Below are 23,383 nucleotides of genomic sequence, written 5' to 3'. Positions count from 1 at the left end.
TCTCCACAAAATGGAGCCAGCAACTCCTCATCCTCATGCTGGGAGGACTGAGCCATCACCAAGTATCTCTCTGATCCTGTTCTCCTGCAGCTCCCACTGACTTCTACCAGTGCTTGCACCGAGTGCCACGCTGTCATCTTCTACTGCTCAAACTCCCAACTTCCATAAATCAACTGTAGCACTTTCATCTCCTGCAATGTTTAACTGGGACAAATGACAGCATATACTTTGCTGGAGCATTGCTTGGTGAAGAGTACACAGAGCCATAACATCAACCAAAAGGTTTCAAGTCATAATTAATCAGCTACAATAATAAATAATACATATACTTTCAAGTGTTTGCTCATTTCCTGAATGTCTTCCATAAATACCTAACCAGTAAAGCACACTTTGAACAGTGGCACTTATATCTTTTCCCTTCTGAGCTAACTCTGTGCTATTTACTTAAAATAGAAAATTCAATAGCAGAAAAACAGGTTGAAAGGTAACAGGATTTTGGAAGTATTTTGAGCACTCAAACCTGCTCCGAACAACAATTACTTAAGTGTTTAATCTTTTCTCAGTCTTACATTATTTTATAGACAAATTTTACACACCTGTTTTAACCCCTTCAGTCAGCCAGGTTAATGGTCAACAGCTTTCATCAGCAAGCATCACATGTGATGCTCACTGGTCAGGCTGCAGTCCTGCCAGGGCAGAGCTTGGGTGTGCAGCCTCATGGAAGCCAGCACTAAGAAAAAAGCCTGGCCTCAAAAATACAACCCAAAGTGGCCTCCACTGAAGTACAAGACCTTTGCTGTTAATGTAGATGGAATTTCTAGTTCAGGCTTTTGAAACTAAGTGTTGTGTTAAAAAAAAAAAAAAAAAAAAAAAAATCAGTGCAAATCTCCCCCAGAAAAGTTGTCAAAACAACTGGAACACTCTTCACAGCCTTCAGCATTTGTTAAAGAAGGGGCTGGAAAAGGTCAGTGTCATTTGGTTCTCAGCAAGGCTTAAATGAGTTTCAGCCCTTTAGGTGGGTGCTGACCAGTCTGATAGGGGTTAATTTACAATACTGAACCCTGGCACCCTGCACGACATCCCAGCACAGGCAGTCCGTGCCAGAAGCTGCTCACCACTGCCATCCTCCCTGGGGAGCTCCTCAGGTGACACCAGTCTCACACCGACCTCTGCACCATGGCCAGTCTCTTTTCTATCACAGCACAGGGACACTCAGCCGTAATCACCCATCCCATCAAGGCTGAATGGGCTTTTATGCTACATATATAGAAGGAAGGTGCAAAAAACCTACCTTAATATTCCAGATGGTACCTAATCCCTTCAACTCTCCTGGAGAGGTGCTTTTCATTTCCAAAGAAAAGTGAGTTAATGTTCTTGCCAGTACTGTTAATCAGAGCAGTAAAGCCTCTTTTCATCACGCAGGGCCCAGGTGACTGTTTCCAAGGGATTAGCTGTTACTTCATTTAGTTCAGTAAAGGGTTTATCTCAGCCACGTTCACAAAGGCCGACTATGAAGACATTCGCCTGCTGAATTCCCGCGGGCTGACACCTCGTGCAGCCACAGGGCTCAGCGCACCGGGGGAAGGCATGAAATGATGAGTGTTAGGAGTAGGGAATTTTTCACTGGTCTTTGGCACAAGAAGCCAGGGCAAGAGACAGATCTTTGAGGGATACAGCCACCACCAGCTGCCAGCAGACTGGGCTCTCCAGACGAGAGAAGGGTGAGGAAGCCAGGGGCAGGAGAGGGAAGATTTTCAGAGGCCCCTCCAGGGCAGGCACCAAGTCTTTTGGTAATCAGTCTGCTAATGGTCACAGCAGCTGCTGTCAGGGACATCTGGTTGACAAATCCATGAAACATATTCCAGAGAGCCTCTGAAAATTGCATGGAGTGAAACCATTGGACTTTTGCCACCAACTTGAATCTAGAGCTCAGTCAGACTCTACTGAACACTGTGAGCAAGTAGTGCTAAAGGAAGCACTGGTGTCTGCAGCCACCCTGAGGGTTTCAAAGGAGACAAGTGGTTAGGCATCCGGGCTCTTCTCAAAGCAGTGCAAGCTTCCAGCTGATGGAAAGGAATTATGTTTTAAAAATCTAGATTCTGTGCACTGCTGTTCCCTCTGGCATTGATCAAGCATTTCAATTCTTAACTCGCTGCCTCCTCTATCTTCTCGAGCAACAACTCAGGTTTTCATTAGTGTCAAGGACAAACACTGAAGCTTTGGGACTGCTTCCTAAACTCTTCAGGAGACCAGAGGGAAATTCATATTTTTCCTCTTAGTCATTGAGAAAGCAGGCAGGGGTGGGGCTGGAAAGACTTACAAAGCCCTGTGTGCCCAAGGAGAAGAAATTCCACTCTGATGCTGCCTCCCCAGCTCCCCCCAGGCTTGCAGAGGGCTCTGCTGGCATCCCACACCAGCTGGCCGAGCACTCACTGCCTGCATTGTGCCAATACAGCTGCCTGCAGCCCCGGAGAGCGCTTTTATAACAGCAGTGTCAAGTGGCTGAACGAAGAAGTATCAGAAAAGAAGGCTGGAAGAAGAACGCCTGAAGATACCAGTGAGCAGGACCTCACCGGGCGTTCAGAAGAATGACAAAGGCTGTTTTCACAAATGGAGGGGGGAAATAAAGGAGAAATGAGACTGGAGACTGAAAACAATTTCCTAGTGTTTGGCATGCTCTAAAATTAGTGCTGTAATGGATCTCATCAGCCAGCATTTATTTTCCATTCTAAAGACAAGAATTCAAATAAGCAAGCTGCAGCAAGAAAAGCTCATGCTTAGCTGAACAGCCAACCTCTGACACAGGCAGCAACTCAGACCCAGCTATTCCATTCCTGCTGTCTCTTGCTCTGTGTTTTTGTAAACGGCAACTCAAGTTGGAGGCCCATTTTGCTTGATCACATCACAAAACCCCGCCACTTCAGAGGTGACAGAGCCTCTGGAGCAGGGGGGGTCAGGCTGCCCATGGCAGAGGCACTCTGGAGGTTTGCTGCATTCATACAACTGTGAAAGACAACTGAAGGAGACCCAAATTTATTTATTCTGCCTGGACCAGACCTAAAGCAGCAGGTTACACACCACACTTTGAGAAACCCCTGCTGTTAATCATCCTGACAGATCTCACTCCTGTTGTCCCCAAGGAACAAGCCCTGCTCACCTGGCTCATGCCTGGACAGGGCGACCCCGGCAGCTCTGCCGTCTTGCTGACGGCACAGGGGCACAGGGCCAGCTCTCACCCAGCTGAGCTCCAACCCAGTCTGGCCCCAAAATCCCACACATGGGTTGCCAGATCCCAGGAAGATGTGCTGGTACACATCAGCATCCCACTGTGCTGATAGGCATGCCTTGAGGACCTGGCCCACAAAGCTCTGGCACAAACAAAGGCTACATGTTTTTTAACTGAAAAAACAAACAGCAGATTATTGCAGGCCTCATCTTTCAACTCTTACAGCTATACTCCCTCTCTCCAAACATGCACACCCCACAAGGCTGCAGAGCACCAGGGACATGCAGCACTGATGGGTTGCTCTGGAAAGGCCACCAAGCTCAGCCAGAAGCAGCAATGGGAGCACTGGTGTGACACATCCATTGCTCTTTCAAAGTTTCAGAACAAATCCCCGATGGCAGAGGAGAACTGGCAGCATCACTCAGCTATGAGGTGTCAGAGATATTTCAGGCAGCCAGATATTCCCATGCAGAAACCCAGAAAAAAAAGTCACCTCCTCACTCCCCCAGCTGCCTCTCTTTGCATTATTGCTAACATGGATGTGACTCACTAGAGTTGGGTTTATATTAAACTCCCGAAACAGATTGTTTGGCTGTTATGTAAATCCAGTAAATGTTAAAATACTAGAATAAATCAGTCAAGCAGTTACCATAGTCAGCTCTCCAGAGACATCCAAGAGTTTGTTTTTTTTTTTTTTTAAAAAAAGAAAGGTGGCAAGAGATGAAGGGGGTGGAAAAAATAATATAAAGAAAAAAATCACAGGAGTGGGAAAGCTGTGCTGGTGGCTACAGTATCTGTATCAGCGCTGCTACCAGTGTCCTGCCCATCTACATACAGGCAAATCACCCAACTGCTGATCAGCACAGATGAAGTTATGAAGCATCACCTGCACAAAACACAAGCTCTGTGTCAGCAGGACTGCCTCCTTACCATGCCACATGAAACAGCAATGCGACCTCAGGGGATGCCAGTATGATAGTGCTGATACTAAGGATAGGACTTCAGCCATACTATGCTTTACAATAAACACAAAACTGGGCATGAAGGTGCTACTTCCCATCCTGTCACTGGGAGGGAGGTTCTGCTTTAGGAGCTGTCCCTCTCCCACAGACCAGAGGGCATCTGCCACCTAGAGAAAGTCTCCTGCTCACAGTGACATCAGCAAGCAGGCACAGGAACAGATTTTAAAATTTGCAAACACAAGTGTTTTTACCAGAAACCTGACTCCAGGATTTTAAACAGTCTACCGGCCAAAGGATTAGTCAGAAAATTATCTGGCAAATAATCTGCAACAATAAGCAAAAGCAGAGCATATCACCATCTGCTCACAGATACCTCCTAAGATAGAAATAAGGAGCCTTCAAATTCAGGTCTTCACTTTGTATCCAACTGTTGATAGCCAAGCCATCGTACTCAAAATGCTCCTGTACCTACATCAGCAACAAAAAAGGAAGCAGGTAGAACCCCAAATCTTCGTTGTACTGTAAAGCATGTTAGCTGAGCTGTCACTTGAATGGGCCACGTGGCTCAGCCCGAACACCTGCTCAGCTTCACGGGCTGCCCCAAGTGCCTCATTCCCCATCATACTGAAGGGCAGCTGGAGCCCCTCCAGGATTAGCAGACCATTGGGCACATCTGGGCGGGCACATCTGGGCAGGGGACAGTGACCCGCCTGGCCTGTGCTCTGGCAGACTACAAGCTCCATTTCTAACTGCCCCAGAGATGTGACTGTAGAGCAACATAGTCACAGCATTAAAATGAAGCTGAAGAGATCACCGAGTTCTGTTTAATTAAATATAGTCTGGGAAAGTCTTTGCTTTTGTTAAACACTGCCTCAAAAGAACAGAGCTGAGTAATCCACCAATGGGGAAAAACATATTCTTTAGCTACAAGGTGTTATTATTATAGGCTTAATATCAAAACGGCTTGTTCAGCTTATAATAGTAGACTGGAACAAATGCTCCCAGCCTTGGCAAGACTCAGAGATACTTTTACACACCTACATAAGCACTTGAGGTTCATATGGAGAGGAGTCTCCTGTCTGGAGCGGTAAGGCACTGACTTGCACCAGGTTTCCATGGCACAGCAAAACTGGTTAGACAGATTACAGCAGAGTGTGCATGTTGTAATGGGCACCAAGAGGGACAGGAGCCAGCACTGCAGCAAGGCCAGGGCAATCAGTGGCAGGAATTGATCTCATTGACCAGGGCCAGCAGCATTACAGATGGGTGGCTGCAGAAACTCCAGGCATGGACAACACAAGCATGGGCCATCAGGGAAATGCTCTGCAGGTGTACTGAATACTGAGGGCACCTTGATTAGCACCATATGTTCAACACTGAACCTACACCCTGCCTAACTTCGGGCTACTGCTTCCTCACTTTCCACTTCTGCAAAACAGAGATGCTCACATATAAACACAGGTAAAAGGCTTTGGAGTGGCGGGTTAAGCAGTATTACTGCTACTGAGTCTGTCCTTGGGGAATCCAAGCTGCAGCAAGCAGCCACCGATTGCTCCGTGCTGGTGCAGCACTGTGGGGGCTGGCGAGGCCTTGCTGCCACCAGCGCCCACTCTCCTCCCCGCAGGCACAGCTAGCCCCAGGCTGACTCCCATCTCAAACACCTAAGCCATTACAAATAATAATTGCAATAATCTAAGACTTCCTGAGAAACCATGGCATGCAAGTCTCTTTTTGAGCATTCAGTGAAGAAGAATCTCTCACAAGTTGAAAAACAAACCCTTTCTCTGTCTTTAATTGCTAATTAAATGCATTCATTGTATTCAGATCTCATTTTTTGTGCATAATGTTTTGTCCATCTGTTTGATTAAAAAAGAACCCAACCATCCAGCTTCATTAAGCTAATTAGATGCATTCAGCCATTGGTTAATATTCTGAAGTACTTTACAATTATTCTCCCCAGTTATTAAGTCTCCTCTGAGGATTTTATTTTCTGTGCTGCACTCTTTATTAACCAGCTCCCAAGTCAAACTGCATTTGCCCACTCCTTACCCACATGCAAACATCCCACCAACTCCTTCAGTGGTTTGTGATTCAAGACACAGATAAATTCCATGCCTGGATCTGACACTGGCCTCAAAACAGCACCTTTCTCCCTCTGTGGAACAGGAGTTCAACACTGCCCACCCAGGCACTGCTGGAGGATGACGCAGTGTTAAAAAGAGCACCACAAATTCTGTTCCCTGGGGAGCTGTGTCCAGCTGAAAACTGTAGGATTATTTATCTTTCCAATATTTCTCTGTTCCATATTTACTCCCCCCATATTAACTTTTAAAGGCAAAAATTGTCTCAAAGGCTCAGGACTACAAACCCAAGTGCACCATACTAGAGGATGAAAACCAACACCAACTGAACTGGTGTAGCAACAGTACGGCTGTATGGCATCACCCAAGGTCGCCTTGCTGGCAGTCCTGTGAAGAAGGTTTCTATGGTGTCTTAGGGTTCAGGTTTCTGTCCTAAATTGTGGTCAGGAAAGGTACCTGCATCCTGTACCCCTAACACGCCAGTCTCCCCAAGCTCTCTGCTCTATCACATAAAGCATGCTGCAGCTCTCAGGCTCGGTCTCTACCTATCACAGTATCACTGCCTCACAGCTTCTCCAAAATGACTGAAGCTTTGGCCAGTATTGCCCCCACAGCGGCCCAGCCCCCAGCCAGAGTGGTCCCTGCTCAGCCTCAGAAATGGTCACAGGACAAGGATCCTCCAGGACCAAGCACTGTGGGCAGGCAAAAGGAAAGAATGGCACTAGAAGGATGGCAGGAAAGAGACTGAAGATGAGAGAAGCAGCATTAAGTCATATTATCCCGGTACGAGCAGAACTAATGACTGGAACCTCCCACCTTTCCCACACTGTAACATCTTCTTCCTCTACCCAGCCATCCATTTCCATGAAAACTTATAACAAATCTTTGCAGCCTTATCTACTTGCAAGACCCTTGAGCCCAGGACAAAGGCTCCCAAAGCTGACAGGTGGCAGGGTGGGAGACAGGACACAGCAGACATCTGGCTTGTCTTCTGCACAGGGTCTGGTTTCAGAAAGAAATCAGGTTAATATATTTTTTTTTTTTTTTTTACAGCAAGTTCTGATTTACATGGTTCTAGTCCCACCTCCCATCTTGAGAAGGACCTGAAATAGAATGATGAAACTCTGCAGTCATGCGCGTTATGGACTCATGACTGCTTTTCCTTCCTGAACCAGCACAAAGTTTGAGATGTAGGTCAAAAGCTTCTAGAAAACAAGCCGGCAGATAGTTGATAAGAAAAGCTGTACTGAGTCAGGACACATATCTACCTTGCCCTGATTTCTGCCTCCAACAGGGGCCGGTAGAGGATGCTTGGAGGGGTGCTGGTACAGAAATTAAGAGCTTAAAAATAGTAATGATAATCAGGAAAAGTTTAGAGTTTGTCCTCCTGACAGCACCTCCCAGCTTCAAGCAGTCACTCAGAGAGCATCTCCTAATTCATCTACCACCATTCTGAAGCTATTTATTTTTTCAGCCTCTACAACACTTAAGGGAATTGAGCGCTGCAACATGACAAGCACTGCACAGAAAGCACTATTGTGCCATACCTGCCAGCCACACAGCAGAGCTCAGGTACCCCCAACACCCATTTCACATGATATTAGAGGATAAACCCCCCCACACACATTCACTGCCCCGTGGTAGACCCCATGGGTCAGCAGGAAGCCAACACAAATACTCCACACAGTGTTACAGAGCAAGAAGGCCTAGGAAGGGAAGATACTGTCCTCTTCTATTTGCTTCTTCAATCCCAGCCCAGCCACCATTATTTGGATTTAGAGAAAACAGCCAATTCATTCTCTCAGTATAAAAGGTGGTTACAATTGCAAGAAATCACTTGCTGGTAATTTAACTGAAGGAGGAAGAAATTTAGAGGTTGATGCAGCTGTGATTTGATATGGGCTGACCTTGGGCCTGAGGAAAACCTTAATGACATTTCCTTCAGGCCAGTCTGTTCTCCTTGGTTCACACTGTAATTAGCTTTCTCTTTTTGACATCCAGGCAGAGAGCCTAGACCAGCACTTGAAAATTTAGCCAGGCTATTACAACTTTTCAATAGCCTGGCAACAGCACCAATTAATATAGAGCTCACTGACCCACTGTGCTTAATGCTGTAAGGCACACTGAAAGGAAAACTTTGGCTCAAAGAGCTTAGAATCAAAGCAGGCATTAAAAAGAGAGCTTAAGAAATTATCCCCAAAGGCCAGTGCATTTAAGTGGATGCTCAACTTCCTTGAAACTCTAGTCCCAACTGGCATCTGCACAAAAAAGCATACTATGTCTATTTAGGGAGCAGCAGCAAGGGAAACCCTACCAAGTGACACAGGGCTATAGTTTGAGGTGTGATTTGTCAAAAGGCTCATACAGTGTAACAGCATCTGTGACATACTGATGACTGACTACCCCTCAGCAGATGAATCACACTCCCAGATTAAAAAAAAAAAAAAAAAAAAAAGATGATATTTTGTTCCTTCCTTAATGCTTCCTTTCATTTGTCTTCCAGGTTTGGAGCCTTACAGATTTAAGGTTTTGACCATTTTCTCTGATCCCAAGGTATTTCTGTATGCCATTTATAAATGACAAGGTGAAAGTCACCCAGTTACAGGACTCCAGCAGGTCTTGAAGGCACCCAAATACCATGCTCCAGCTGCACACACAACTCAGTTTGGCTCTGTGAAACTTACCCAGGGAGCATAACAGAGAGATCTGAAAAGCTGCAGGCAAGGTGGGACCACCAGCTCCCCACTGCCCCTTCACGAGTGCACAGCTTTTGTGAAATCTTACTCCAGCTAGACTGAACAGCCAACAGCTCCACAGCCCTCCAGAGAAGGGAGGGATTTAGGATCAGGCCTCACTCCTGACAAGCTCTGCCTCCCCCAGCCTTCCCCTGGGGACGTAGTCAAAACCAAAGGGAGAACACCAAGGGCTGGGTCTGAGGTCCTGGGAAACACAAAACAAGCTGCTCTTCTGCATCTCCCTTCCCCTATCACCAGCAGTATTTCTTCATCTTAGCCCCAAGGAGAAGTTAAAATTGCCAGGGACTAATTCAGGCTGTTCTTAGGGTACCACCAAGGAATAGGTGAGCTCTGCTGCACATCCCGCTGGCCATGAAAGAACCAAGGGGCAAACAGCTGACAAAATAATGCCCATGTTAGTCAAACTCAAGAGCAGTGCTGGCTTTCAGCCAGGGGTTACTCCAGATTTGCTGTGTCCTGTATCTTGGCTGCCTTACACACTGCTTTCCTCACTCATGTCCACAGCAGAGACAATGATCTTGTCCCTCTGCTGAAAGGGCTACAGGTCCCAACAGGAAGAACACAAGGCTGCAGACTTCCAAAGGGACAAATCTAGTGCTTCACTTCCCTGAACTCCCTTTATTCAAGCTGAATCCACCTCTTGCCACTGACTCCAGGCACCTTCCCAGCATACTGTTTCAGGGAAACTGGTTGGTACCCACAGGAGTGGGAAGCGCCATCCCACCCACCCGTCCCCTATTAACCCAAGCAGTGCCAGCAAGGTGGTGGCAGGTCCCATCTCCCTACCTCCTGCTGAACAGTGCGACCCAGGTGATCTGTGCCAAAGCCGGTAACAGCAACAGCAGCTCCACAGCATTATGCAAACTAGGAATTTACATCCTCCAGTGAAACCACTAACCCACTCCCCAGACCCAAAAATCTCTTCAGTGGTTTCTTCTTGGAATCAGCCAATGCAACAGCCAACCCAGAGGCCAGGAGTAGGACACTACTGCCTGGGAGAGACCTGCAGCAGTACACAAATGCACTGCAGAAAGGACCCCCCTCACTCCCAGTCTTCCTTTTTGTTTCCCTTAAGATGATGTCTGCAGCTAAATGAACACATTACAGCAGAAGTTTTATTCTTAATTTATCCCTTGGGTGTTTTACTGACCCTACTAAGAACTATATTTAAACATGCAATTTCCTGACTAGGCTCATTTGCAGTCCCTTCCCCCCTGGCTGCCTGGGCAAGTCTGGCCCAGAATCCAATTAGCTACTACCACCCTTTAAATCAAAGGAATTAAAAAAATTCAAACAAGAAAAATAAAATTAAGCATTTTAATTACATCATTCTTATTATATGTCTAAATACTTACAACTCCCCTGATCTCTGGGAGGTGGGCTTGAAAGGCTAGAAAAGCAGCAAGTTTCCAAGCAGACAAAATTGTAGCCAGACCAAACAGTTTGACAGGAGAGAGACTCTGCCCACCCTAATCATCAGAGCACTTTTGGTCTAATACACTGCAGAGCCAGATGCAGGACCTGCCTGGCCCCAGGGGAAGGAGCAGCTGCTCCCCAGCAGCTGGGAGAGGTGAGACAAGCCTCATACCTGAAGGAGCAGCCAGCTGCAGTCCATCTGTTTTTAAGGAACCTCCTTTCATCAGCACCACCCCAAGATGCCCAGGAGGTGTCATGACCACAGTTTTCAGAGGAGCCTAAAGTGAAGTGACCTGAAGCCCACAGACACTTTGGGCATCCCTTCAGCTAGGATCACAGCTCGTGGCAGCTTCGGTATGGGGAGTGGGACTAGGACAAAGAACAGCCAGGTTGTGGTTTACACTTGGTCAGAGACAGCTATCTTCCACAGACAAGCCCAGAGAACACCCACTTCTGTTTCGAAGTGACCCAGCAATCAGAACACTGGTTTGCTTCTGGGATTTTGCTAGTGTCACACTTGACCAGTTTCAGCTGGTCATGGTGGCAGACACTGCAGCAGCTGTACTGTGTTCCCTACAGCACAGCGCAGGAACAAGGCAAGGAGGATGTAGATTCCCAAGGCCATGTATCCCAGGCCTTCACCAGGACAGAGGGGTGTTTCACTCCTTTCCCTATCACATCCTTTACAGCTCCAGCTTTTGCAAGTCAGGCTCCCAAATGAGCGTTGCTGTGGCTCTTCAGACTTAACAGTGATCTCAGTGCTTCTCCAGAGTCCCTTTTGAGCAGGCTTCTCCAAGCCCCTCCTGCTCAGCAGCCTGTGCTCCCGCTCTTGGCTTCCCACCTGCCTCCAGGAGCTGCTCAGCTGATCCCCACAAAGCCTTTGGCTCCAGTAAGTCTCCACAGAACTGTCTAGCCAGAGGATGGGGCTGTGCAGGGCTGGAAGAGCCAGGCCCTGTGAGGTTGGAAGCCATCAGGAAAGCAGACATGCCATTTGCCCCAGAGCTGGCTGACTACAAATGCCTCGGCCTGGACACTGGAGTTCCCAACTGCCAGCACTGCTCAGCTTGGGAGACACCAGGGCTGCAGAAAGGCACAGAGGAGGCCAAGGACTTTGGAATAGCCAAGGTGCTGCTGGAAATAGTGCTTCTCAATGTCAGCAAGTAAGGAGTTGCTGAGATGGCTTTGCTTCGAGGTATTAACTGTCCAGGTACAAGCAAGCTGCCTTCAGCTGCTGGCAGGAGCTCTGTCCATCCTGAACAGTGCAGCCACCTGTACCTGCTCCTGGAAAACACAGGGGCTTTGCTCAGACATCCTGCCCTTCAGGAGCCAAACCTGACACCAAATCAGGGAACTGCAGAAATCCCACAGATGAACCAAAGAACTCTTTTAGGAGAGAGTGTTAAGAGAGCGCAGCCTCCTGGGGAACGGAGCAGGAAAGGGCTCAGTATGAGTCACAGGCTTCTTGCCAAGGAAGTAGAACAAGAACTGCAGAAGCACCAAGTGATCCACAGGTCATGACAGTGGAACAGACAGTTTCAAAGAGGCACAAATCAGTACACTGGCATGGTGGGAACAGGGATGCTCTACAGGAGGAAGGATTCCCAAAATAAATGTATTAAAGCACAACAATGAAATATCTTTCTTCATTGACTCCCCAATCCCACACCCTTCCTTTAGAGGGGAGCAGATACACACAGACAGAGCTGTCAGGCAGTTTTGTAGAAAACCAACAGCTAGTAAGAACAATTCCCCAGGAGATGAACAATTCTGAGCCACCTTCCTCTTCTCTTGCATGCAGCTACACTGACAACTTGCAAAAATGTTCTGCAGAGCTCCCTAACATGCTAGAAACCAGTTTGATGGTGAAGTGTCAGCACATTTCTAGGTTAGTAAAAGCTGAGGCATGGGAGGAGAGAGGGAAAGAAGGAGACTGATTGTCTTAGACAAAGACTGGAATGGATTTCACAGCAGGAAAATGTTTCAGGCCAAGGAAATACTTATTAATACCCAAAAAGCATGGATTACTAAAGACTCTGGAAGGCTTCCTTCCCTCCACATGAGCTTAGTGTAATGAGACTCTCAGGACTTTGCAGTAACCACCACATACCCTTAATGAATCCAGGTGGTTTTATCCAGCTCACAGCAAAAATTCAAAAATAACTTAGCACTGCAGCCACGCCATTAGCAGGAGGCTGTTTCACCCATTGCGAGGAGCAAGGAAGGGCAACCAGCCTCAGCCCTGGGAGCAGCAAGGGCCATGGACCTCCCTGGGAGCAAAGGGAAGGGGCTTCCCCAGGGAAGCTGGGCAGGCACTGACCCAAAGGCAGCCCAGCACCGCACTACTCCGGAGTCAAACCAGAAACATCACCTTAGCCAACAGCCAGCCCCGTGGTCTTGCATCCCCAGAGCGTCTGCAGTCCTTTGACTCAGATCTGGAAGCTTATTTTCCATTACTGTGGCATCTCAGACACAGTTATCACCTGTGCCTGATGCTGTACAGAGAAAACACTGGTCCCTGCTGTGAAGTTTATGCTCTTCACACAGGAAGTAATGAGGCAAGCAGACAGATGTTTGGGAGAGGATGAAGAAAGCCATACTGGTTTTGCTCGTTCATTCATTTGGTGGCTGGGAGGATGGGCCACAGAAGAACTGATTCCCACGGGTGGGGCATCATCTTACATTGCCTTTTGCATCTGTGACAATCATTCTGGATGGCAGACAGATACATTCGGGTGGAACAGCCATTTTTTGGCTCACTGGAAACAGCAAACCCTGAAAATTAATAAAAATTGCCAGTTCCATTTTGCAGTCTGACGTAAATCAATCTGATTGGCCTGATCTGCCAACTGAGAGCACTAAAGTTCGTGACCACTACGCTGCAGGACAAAGGCAGGCAAAGCCCACATCACACCCTTGAGTGCACTGGGCTGGCAGCACTGTAGAGGAAGCTACGAGCCCTCTCAAGTTTGCATAAAACCCTTCCTTCTGCCTCTTTCCCTACTTGTTCACACTTCCCCAGCCTTTCCTCCGCCAGTGCTGCGCACACGAGACAAGCTGAGCCAGAGGACCTTGTTCTCACCGTGCCAACGACTCGCACCCTGCACACGCAGTAACCCCATACCCCAGCCCTGAGGCAGAGGCGCACATTCTGTTCCCTCGGTGCTCAGCAAGGGTTGGCCTGACAAGCTGCACTCGGACATCTTCCACTTCTCCAGAGCTGTGCCTCAGCCCGGGAACGACGCGCGGACACAGCAAAGCAAAACATCCCCCATCTCCTGTCTGTTTTACACTCGGCCTTGCAGAGCTGGGAGCCACAGCTGTCATTAACCTTCGTCAGTCAAGCTACCTGACAGCTACAGAAGGGTCACTTCAGCATCAAATCATCTCATCAGCAAGAGGTCAGTGGATGAATCTGCTGTCCTCATGCTGCCACACCATTGGCACGGGCAGACCCAAACCCTTGGTTCCAGCACAAGTATTATCACAGAACAGCACTACCCAGACAGCATTACCAGAAGCAGGTGTTAGGAAGTGACAAAATTAAGACTTGATTTCTCTAAGTGGCTGGCTTATGCATGCGTCCTGTAATAACTTGTCACAGCAACACTACACGGGGTCCTCCTGCCTTTCAAGCACCTCTGTTTCTTCGGCACAGAGCTACCACCGTCTTCTATATTACCAGTATCCAAACCCTGCTCTCTCTCCTTCCCTCTCAGATTTTCCACACTGAAGACAGGGAAGGGAGCTCTGAAGAAGCAGAATAAACTTTTCCAAGGCTGCACTCAACATCCTTGGGGGGCAACAAATCCATCCTTTTTCTTTCATGTTACCGTCAATCACTTTTCACATCCTGCAGCAAAGAAGCCTCCTTCCCTAATGGAGCGGTGCTTCATCCTCAGATCACATTGACCCTGGGTTCCTAATAAGGAGGCAGCTCACACACCTGCCAGCTTCTTGTCCGCAAACAGGCAAGGTCCCATGTGCTGGGGTTGATGAGGGGAAGGGAGGGTCTGGTGGCAGACACCCAGTATGAAGCAACAGTTATAAATCCTCTTCTAGCAAGGGTCCCTTTGAGCATCCCAATTTCTCTCCAAGAGCCCGTATCAGAGCAGCTAATCAGACTAAGATCACCAGCTGCATCTAGCATGTGAGGAGGTCCAGAGGCAGAAGAAAAGTTCTAGTGATGCCTGCGTGTTGCCAGTACCATGGTAAGGAAGCACAAAGGCAGGAACTAGTTGAGAGTAACTTGACAGAGCTGGATGCAGCAGCAGAACAGCATGGGAGCTGGTAATTGGAGCCAGCCTCAGGTAGGTATGCAAAGCTGTGCTGGCACATTTTTTTTCTGCTGCTGCCTGATTCCTTCAGCTTTAGCTACTGTAAATGTGACAGCCTGAAACTGTGGGCTTCATGAGGCTGTGCCCATGCTACTTATATATTAAAAAATCCTATCCTCACCAGCCCTTTTGCTGGTTTAGAACTCACTTCTATTCTATAAAAACCTGAACTACTGACTAGAGTGGGAGTGGGGAAAGGAGAGACAGACACCCATGGTAGTCTCTCATGTCTAAAGGGGATCAACAGCAAAACAGTCTTTGAGTTAATATGTACACCATGCAAAAGCAGGGCAGAAACCAAGACAAACTATGGGGTGGCTGGTCCAAGCTTTGCTGCCCTCACAGGACTGCAAGATAAATAGTGAATAATCTCTGCAATAGAGGGACAGCTGAAAAATACAAGCCACCAGCAGGAGAGCAGCATCTGACTGCAAAGCACTGCTCCAACACAGTACCCAGCTGTCAAAGGTAGGCACTGAAGTCCAGGTCACCAGAATATGATGATCTCACACCCCTCGGTACCACTGATTCACACCTTCATCAGTCACAAATGCAACACTAACACATCCTCAGAAAGTGTTATTCAGACTGGGCTTCCACAGCGCTTCTTTATTCCTCCCCAGCTGAGCCCTCATGCCTGCTCCCAGCTTAACACCCATGCTAAGCATTTAATGTTTGGGTCTATCTATGACTTGGAGCTCCAGGTTACCAAGGAAATCTGCAGCCAGAGGAAACAACTGAATGAGTCTTCTTTGTCTTAATTTAACACGCTACATACCAAATCATCCTTCTCCACTTGAAAGCCTTGTGGGTCTGTAGGGCTTGAACTCTAAGCATGCTACATAGAATCAACAGCCACACCAGAAATCCATGTAAAGTAAATACCAGAGACAAGTTTTTCCTCTGAAGTTGAAGAAAATGTTATCCGCACAGCTGTGCAAAGTCAGGAGTCTTGCCCTGCACAGTTTCCCCATGGGAACAGGCACAAAACATCCATCCAAAATGTGTCATTAATGCTTTGTCCTCACAAGGTCACACAATTATGGAGCCACTTGGCTGAGAAAAAACAATAACCAGACCTCAGAAACATTCATGGGATATTGCACAGGAACTGAAGGTTTCAGGGAGCTGCCCTCTTCCTCCAGACCTTGGCACATAGCTCTGTGCTCTTGGTGGCTTAATACAGACCCCTCTGCCCCATCTCCGCTCTGCAGCAAGGACTTCCATCACAACCCCAGGCTCTGCTGCCAGCTGAAAAGGATGGGACAGTCCTCCTCACTTATACTGGTATGAGTGGAAGCTATTTGAGACAGGGAATTGCAGAAGGTAACAAAAAAGTGAGGTAATGAATTTGGTTTCACTGACCTCAGGGGAGCAGCTGCTGCTCAGCACCAGTATCAACAGAAATGAAGGCTGGACTTCCATGGCTTTCCTACTTGTCCAAGACATACACACCTGGGTGCTCTGCAGAGAGTACAGGAAAGGGGAAGGCTACCTATATCTCAAAAAGACACATATTCAAGTGCTGCTTCAGCAGCCAGTGGCACATCACAGCCTCACTGTTTACACTCACACCAGAATAATTAGAGTAGTCACTGTTAACTAGCTAACAACTTCACCATAAACTCTCTGAACAATAATGAAGAATTAATCACAATATTTCACAGCCTTCCCTGAACACAGCCACCAATCTACAGAAGCACTGAACCACCTTGGAGGCAAACAGGCTAAATTAATCCCACATGACTTCTGGTAAAAAGAGCAACTATTTCATAGGGACTCCCCCTAAAATAATGCCTGCCCAGGGCAGCAACCCAAAAGAAAAAAGTCCTCAAACCACACCTTTATCCACAAGGCATGACCCAGCTCATGTGCTGACTACCATCAAGAAATAAAATACAAGGGTTCATATTCAGCCAGATTCACTCCCTAAACCAGCAGGTTCTGGGCTAAGAAGCTCCCAGGTGCCATGTGGCAAATTTCCCTTTCATCTGCAAGCCTCAGTCCACAGAGAATTTGTGTCCTCAGAAGGTTTTGACCTTTCAGGAGAACTTCCCCATCCAGAGACACCAGCACATAAAACTCTCTAATGTAATCTCTTTGACACTTATGACAAATATTTATGCTTCTCCATTTCTGGTCATATCACTTATGTCAAAAATAAAACTGAAAACTGCAACCGAACAGGAAAATGTTTCTAAAGACTTAATACAGTAGGAAAAGTGACCAAAAAATCCAGACTGGAAATTCCTAAGCAAGTTAGAAATGCAAGTTATGCAGTGCTTGACTATACCCCATCTATAAAATTATTGTATTTTTATAGGGTACAGGGAAAAAATAGACTGGAAAGCAACACAGTAGCTGGAAATTAGGAAAATAGGAAAGGTTGAGTTAGATTTTCAGATGGATTTTTTGATAGCCCTGATGTTTGATTCTGGAAAAAAAAAATGCAACACTTGCTAATTCATAGCAACCCTTGAAGTAATGCACAAGCCTTCCCTAGAAGCCCACAGGAGACCTCCCTGTTTCACCACATCTCTGGTTTCATCTCTTCTCCCCTGTGCCTGTCACCAGGTGCCACTTCTCAACCAGATCAGCACCAAGGGCCCCCATCTGTAGAACAGGCAGCTCTGGGCCTGGGGCACACCACACCAGCTGGTGCAGGGCTGCAGCTCAGGGCCTGAGCTGCTCCATTTCATGACAATTCTGCAACATCCTGGTCTGGTGTAGATGTCCCTAATTGAGCATGTTTCTGTTATTAAGGCTCAATCCTTAAAGCCACCACCTGTGGCCAACTACACAAGCCTGAGAAACATCTGACTTTCTGAAGAGCTAGAAACATGCATGTACACTTGCACCTCACCCACCACCACAAATCAGCAGCCACTCACCCACACATCCATGAAGTCATTGCAGCTTCTTCCCACCATTATCTTTCCAGATTAGTATCCTACCCTGATTTATCAATTATCAGGATTTCTTCTCTTTAGATTTCAAACATTTTTCTCCAACCATGCTAAGCTTAACCACCATCTTAAAACAACATGCTTGACTACATTACATTATTTAATATCATTCATTTATCTGCTGTACCCAATGCTTTGATGCTTTATCTATCACAAATATCACTAACCAACCTTCAGATCTGCCATGATGACTGTGTTATGTCAACGATTGCTTCTGTACACTTCAATCATCCCCACCGCTTTTACAGTCAGCTACCCACATTCATTTCTTCAACTGCGTATTTTCTGATGACCGGGTCACCTCCCTGCATGTTAGATGCTTACTTCTCAAAGCAGGTGGCATCCTATGCCAAAAAACATAAAGGACTGGAGATCAGATCATGAGAAGAAACCATGAAAAGAAAGATGTAAGAGGAAGAATTTTGATACGGGTTACTGTGTAACTAGTTTTCCCCAGATGTTTCTGCTTTCTCACCTTTTAAGGTACAAGCCAATAGCATTTTATCTCATACCAGCTTTAGACTTGGAGTTTACACTGACAGCTCAGGCCTCGCTTTCGTCCAAAGGATGAAAGGATAACTTGCCTCCTTGATGGTTCTCAGCAAAGGGACAGGCTCAGCTTCCTGTCTTCTCCAACTGCGAAACTTCAGCAGCAGTGGCAGGGTTGAGTAGCAGGAAGCATCTGCCAGAGGCCATGCAGGAACAAGTATTCACATACATCCCCCCCCCCCCTCCCCCGACCCTGCCCCAGTCAAATTAGAGGTGGGTAAAACGCCACCCAGAAATCTTATTCACCCACCCTCCTTCACACTCAGGTGTTGGGAGAGCTCCTTCTACAGCCTGATGCTGCCCAAACCTGGGCTCTGCTGCTGACCTCACGCAAACCATTTTCCCTCCCACCTTTTGCCCACTTACATTGCCTAACTCTGTGTGCTCAGCATCCCCAGAGCCCTGAAGCCAAGTGTGTTCTCCCACACCAGCTGAGCCCACCTCCCTCTACCCCAGTGTTTATCAGTGCTTTGAGTGGCTGAACAGACCCATCGACACTCCACCTGCACGTCGGGGCAGCCATGGGTATGCTCTCTCCAGGCATCTTCCTAAGGCAGAGTGATCATGCATATTGATTTCAGAAGTTAGCAAACAAACTGTCTTCCACAACTCCAGCACAGACAAAATCCTCACACTGACCTCCCCACCAACACACATCCCTTCCTCTCCACTAGCTTGGCATGCTCTGATTTGCAACAAATTTATCCTCTCTGCCCCTCAGCCAGGCAGGTATGTCCTCTGGAGACCCGAACCACCCTGTTAGTAGTCCAAAGAAGCCATCTAGCACCCCCAATCTTTTCCTGAAATCTCCTACAAAAGAAGTTTCTCCTTCCTCTGCTCTCAAGTAGCAATGACCCTATAAAGGCTCTTCGAAGGTCAGCTCTGACACTTAACAGGAGACCTGGCCTTCAGACAGGACTGTTCTTTCCACAGTTTGGGAGAGGCTGGCACAAATGACTGGGTTCGTACACCCTTCAGTAACTTCAGGGATCAAACACCAGCAAGAAGAGATGCTGCACTCTGACAAGCAGACCCTTGGCTGAAGTACAAAGCTCAGCATGGTGCCACCTCTTCAAACCCAGCCAAGGTCTAAACCACATAAGCGTTTGTGGCGACTGCTACCTAAACAGTGCTTCTTCCTCCAGCACACAGCTACAACTGTCCTTCCAAATACCTCCTCTGCCGCAGGCTGATGAGATTCCCACTGTAGCCACCCCACAAGGGAAAAGAAATCCTACAATCCCTTCCCAGAAAAAGAAAGCAGGGCTTTGAAAGGCTGGTTAGTGCAAGCACGATTCATTGTACCAAGCAAAGCCATTCAGGGCTCAATGAACACCCCAATTAGGGGGCATCTGTGCCCCCAGCAGCACAGGCTTTGAAAGCCATGGCAGAAGTAAAGCACCAACAGGCTGTGTGAATCAATGGGGTGCCTCGGCACTCTCTGGAGCAACGCTAGCACAGACAGGGTCCCCTTGCAGCTCAGCTCCAGAGCAGACTGGATGAAGCACCCTGCCCACCCGCTCTGGGCCAGGAGCTGTCCTGGGAGCATACGCACCCGCACACATCCCACTCCAAGCACTCCAGCTCTTCTTCCCAAAAGCAAGGAAAAGAAATTGCTGGAGACAGTTCCAGATTGAAGGCAATTCATGCCAATGAACACTGCTTGCCTCAAAAAAGAAAACTATTAGGATCCAGTAGCCCAGCACTTACTGTGACTTAAAAGCCAAGCCTTCCTACCATATCAAACAATAACATGCCTGAACTCCTCGCTGGAACAGTAAGAGGCTGGTGCTTGTGCTCCTGGTTGCTAAGATCTGGCCTTCTCCAGGCAAAAGCCAAAGAAGCAAGCCCAGGAAAGCAATTTATTGCTATGCCTGGAGACTAATCCTACTCACACCATGCACCCCAGCCCGAGCACAGGGTGCAGCACGGCAAGCTGCGCCATGCGCAGGGACATGCTGGAGCACGGCCCCAGCATGCTGGCTTTGGTTTTTCTCTTCAAGCAACCGAGATAACGGCTCTCTGTTTGCCTTATCCAGTTTCAAAAGCAACACTTCAAAGCCATCCCATGTCAAATGCCAGAACAAATTGGAGCTGCCAGAGATGCCTCACAGGGAAAAAATTAACACATTATGGGAAGTGGCACTGTAAGCTTAACTTGGAACCACAGACTACCGTAAGTAGAAAAGCAACAGTTTCCTATTAAACAAAACCTTTTCCATTAAGTTACAACTACAAGTGAATGGTAATTTTAGCTCCATCAGAGCAGCTGAAGAAAGTGATAGCCCTGCAGAATCAGCAGTTTTCCTTGTTCACAGCATACAGGCCTTTGAGAGCTGCAGCTTATTTTCCCCTCAGAGACAAGGTAAGCAGAGAGAAGATAAGACCCTCTTCACACTAGCCTGGCCGCAAGGTGCATGCTCCGAGACACTGCCAGGGCAGGGCACCTCATACCAAAGCACTGACCCACGAGAAAATACAAACTCTGAGGAGCTCAGCGTGATCCCCAAGGGCAGCGAGGAGGATTAGGAAGCAGCGACAAACCCGCATGGAGCTCACCACACTTCTTACATCCTCCTCTGACTGCTCTCTCCCTCGAGAAAAGGGTGAGATGACTGGCGTGATTAGTAAATTGCTCAAAAAGCCCAGTTTTTTGAATGATTTTTTTTTGTTTGTTTTTTCTTCCCTATTTATTTTCGGGCTGGGTAGAAGCGACCGCTCTGGAACTGCGGCTGCCCGTCCCCACGGCGCATCCCCAGCCTCGCTGCGGCGGCGGAGCGCAGCTCCCGCAGCCCGGGGTGACGGCGAGCGGCTGCCCGGCAGAGCCCACCCGCACCGGCCACCCGCCCGCGGCCGGTGCGCACACCCGCTCCGACACCCGGAGCTCCCACCCGCCGCGCTGAGTAAACCCACGCGCGTGTGTGTGCGTGTGTGTGTCCCGACACACCCCTCCGCGCTGCACCTGCCCCACAGGCACGCCGGGGTGGGGCCGCCGCCCCGCGATGGGTTTGGAGGAAGGGCGGGCGACCCGCGGGGCGGGCAGCGCGGCCTAAGCGGCCCCTCAGCGCGCCCGGTGCCCTCAGCCCGCCCGGCGGAGCAGAGGAGCGGAGCCCGCCCCGGGAGCGCGCGCGCGCGCGCCCGCCGCCGCCCCGCGCGCTCGCGCTCACCTGCACCCGCCGCCGCCGGCCCCAACGTGACTCTGTTTGCAGCGCCCGGCCAAACTCCCCGGCCCCGCGCCCTATCAGCGCGCACCGCCCCCGCCCCCGCGCACCCTCCCATTGGCCAGCATTGGGGGGGGGGGGGTGTCTGAATCTCCCCCCTCCCGCGCGCCCGCTTCCATTGGCTGGCGGCGGCCGCGCCTCCCGGGGCGCGCGCGGCCGCCGTGTGGCCGTGAGGGAGAGGCGGCGGCGGCGGGGTCCCGCACAGCCGCGCTTTTTTTTTTGAGGCAAAACCTTTCCCCCTCACCTCCCCCAGCTTTTTTTTCGGTGGCGTGCGGTGTCCAACCAAGAAGCACAGCCGGGCTGGGGGGCTGGGTAGAAAAAAAATGGGGATTCTTGCCCCGTAGAACCAGGCAAAATGGTGCTGGGCGGACGGGGAGCGGAGCGTCTGCTGGGCTTGGGGGAGCGGTTGCAGGCAGAGGGATGGGGTGTGGAGCGGGGACGGGCTGTGGGGGACCCCCGATGGTGCGGGGGGGGGGGAAGGCAGCAAACTGGCTGCTCCCTGGCTGTGGGTGCGGGTGGTTCTCCCGGGGCTGAAGCAGCCTGCCCGTGTTCTCCCCAGGCACCGAGGAGGCCGTGGTGGGAGCGTCCCTCCTGGGGCTGGGGGGGGTTGTTCTCCGGGGTGCTGGCATGGGGATGCCTGCTCACCCCCCACGCGGCTAGGTGTCCCCTCATCCAGGCTCCATCTCTAGATTAGTAGCAGTCAACCTTGATCATACACACAAGCACCTTCTGAAGTCTTACCGCAATGGGAAGAAGCGCTGCACATCAACTAAATCCATTGCCATCACTACAGGAATTCCTGCAAGCAAATGTCCTCTATGTTTCCTCACTCGTGTTTTGGCTTCTGTTTTCTCTCTGCTCTCTTTTACCAACTTGGCTTACGGTTACCCATGCCCCTGGGTCGATGGGTTCCCACTGCAGCCCTGCACCCAGCTGTGAAGTGTGTTTCCTGTGGGATTCGTGAGGATATTGGTTCAGTGACAAATGACTGGCGGCCGGGCTCGCTGAGCTGTCCTGTGACCCCACTGGTGGTCAGGGTCCCCACCAGGGAATCTTGGCTTTAGCCGGAGAGCAAAAGTTGGATTAAATCCACATCCTGACTCAACCCACTGCTGACTGCTGATCCTTCCCTCTGTGACAACAAGCAGATAGAAATGCCTGCACTTACTTCCAGTGCGTCTCAAATAATCCTCTGCTTTGGAAACATTAATTTCTTACCACGGGTTTCATATCACAAAACAACATTTTAATAATGCAGCTTGTGGTACCAGCTTTGTTTTCCATCCCAAAAAATTTTGCTCAGGTTGTCCCTGTGTTTAGAGAAGCATTGAAATGTCATTAAGAAACAGTAATGATTAAAATTGCACAGTCGTCTTGCAAGCCTTGCAAAGCCCATGAACTTTTTCACTTACTCATTCCATGGGTATGTGTCTTCTTATAGTTGGACATACCCTGCTGCAATGTACCATGTGCATCCACGTCTTACGTTTCCTGCAGGAATGTGCTTTGTCACCCTGGCTGGTCATAGGCAGCTGAGCAGCTCTCTACAGATGAACAGGTTTAGCCAGGGCTAGTGCCCTTTCACTTCCACCTAAAGTATTTGTCCATTCTCTTTGCCAATTTTCAGTCAAAAATGCGTTGAACAAAAATGCTTTGAATTTTGCTTGAAACCTTTGAGAACTTACTTGCCTACTGCTAATCCTTAAATTGACTAAGAAAATAATGGATCCATTTATGTGACTACAGCATATTCTGCCCCCTTATTTATTTTTAAAGGAAGAAAACAACTCAAAAAAAAAAAAAAAGCGAGGGCCAGGGACCTCCCTGGGAGCAAAGGGAAGGGGCTTCCCCAGGGAAGCTGGGCAGGCACTG

General features: G+C 48.8%; 1 protein-coding gene across 4 annotated transcripts in view; it reads right to left on the bottom strand.

Moving 5' to 3' along the window:
* CAMKK1 (calcium/calmodulin dependent protein kinase kinase 1) overlaps positions 1 to 21,520 on the bottom strand; it is a 105,866-nt gene extending 84,346 nt beyond the window's left edge. The window contains exon 1 of one of the 4 annotated variants that reach the window (XM_042791418.1): positions 21,458 to 21,520. The gene's annotated coding sequence lies outside the window, so the exon portion shown is untranslated. Of the gene's footprint in view, positions 1 to 1,291; positions 1,372 to 21,457 lie in introns of those variants that run through there. The other 3 variants (XM_032993681.2, XM_032993682.2, XM_042791419.1) reach the window with 3 other exon arrangements.
* Positions 21,521 to 23,383: the final 1,863 nt, after the last annotated feature.

The sequence above is a fragment of the Tyto alba genome, unplaced genomic scaffold (assembly GCF_018691265.1).
Source record: "Tyto alba isolate M040663 unplaced genomic scaffold, T.alba_DEE_v4.0 Super-Scaffold_19, whole genome shotgun sequence".
Taxonomy (NCBI): Eukaryota; Metazoa; Chordata; class Aves; order Strigiformes; family Tytonidae; genus Tyto; species Tyto alba.
This window is presented reverse-complemented; position numbering and strand designations above follow the sequence as displayed.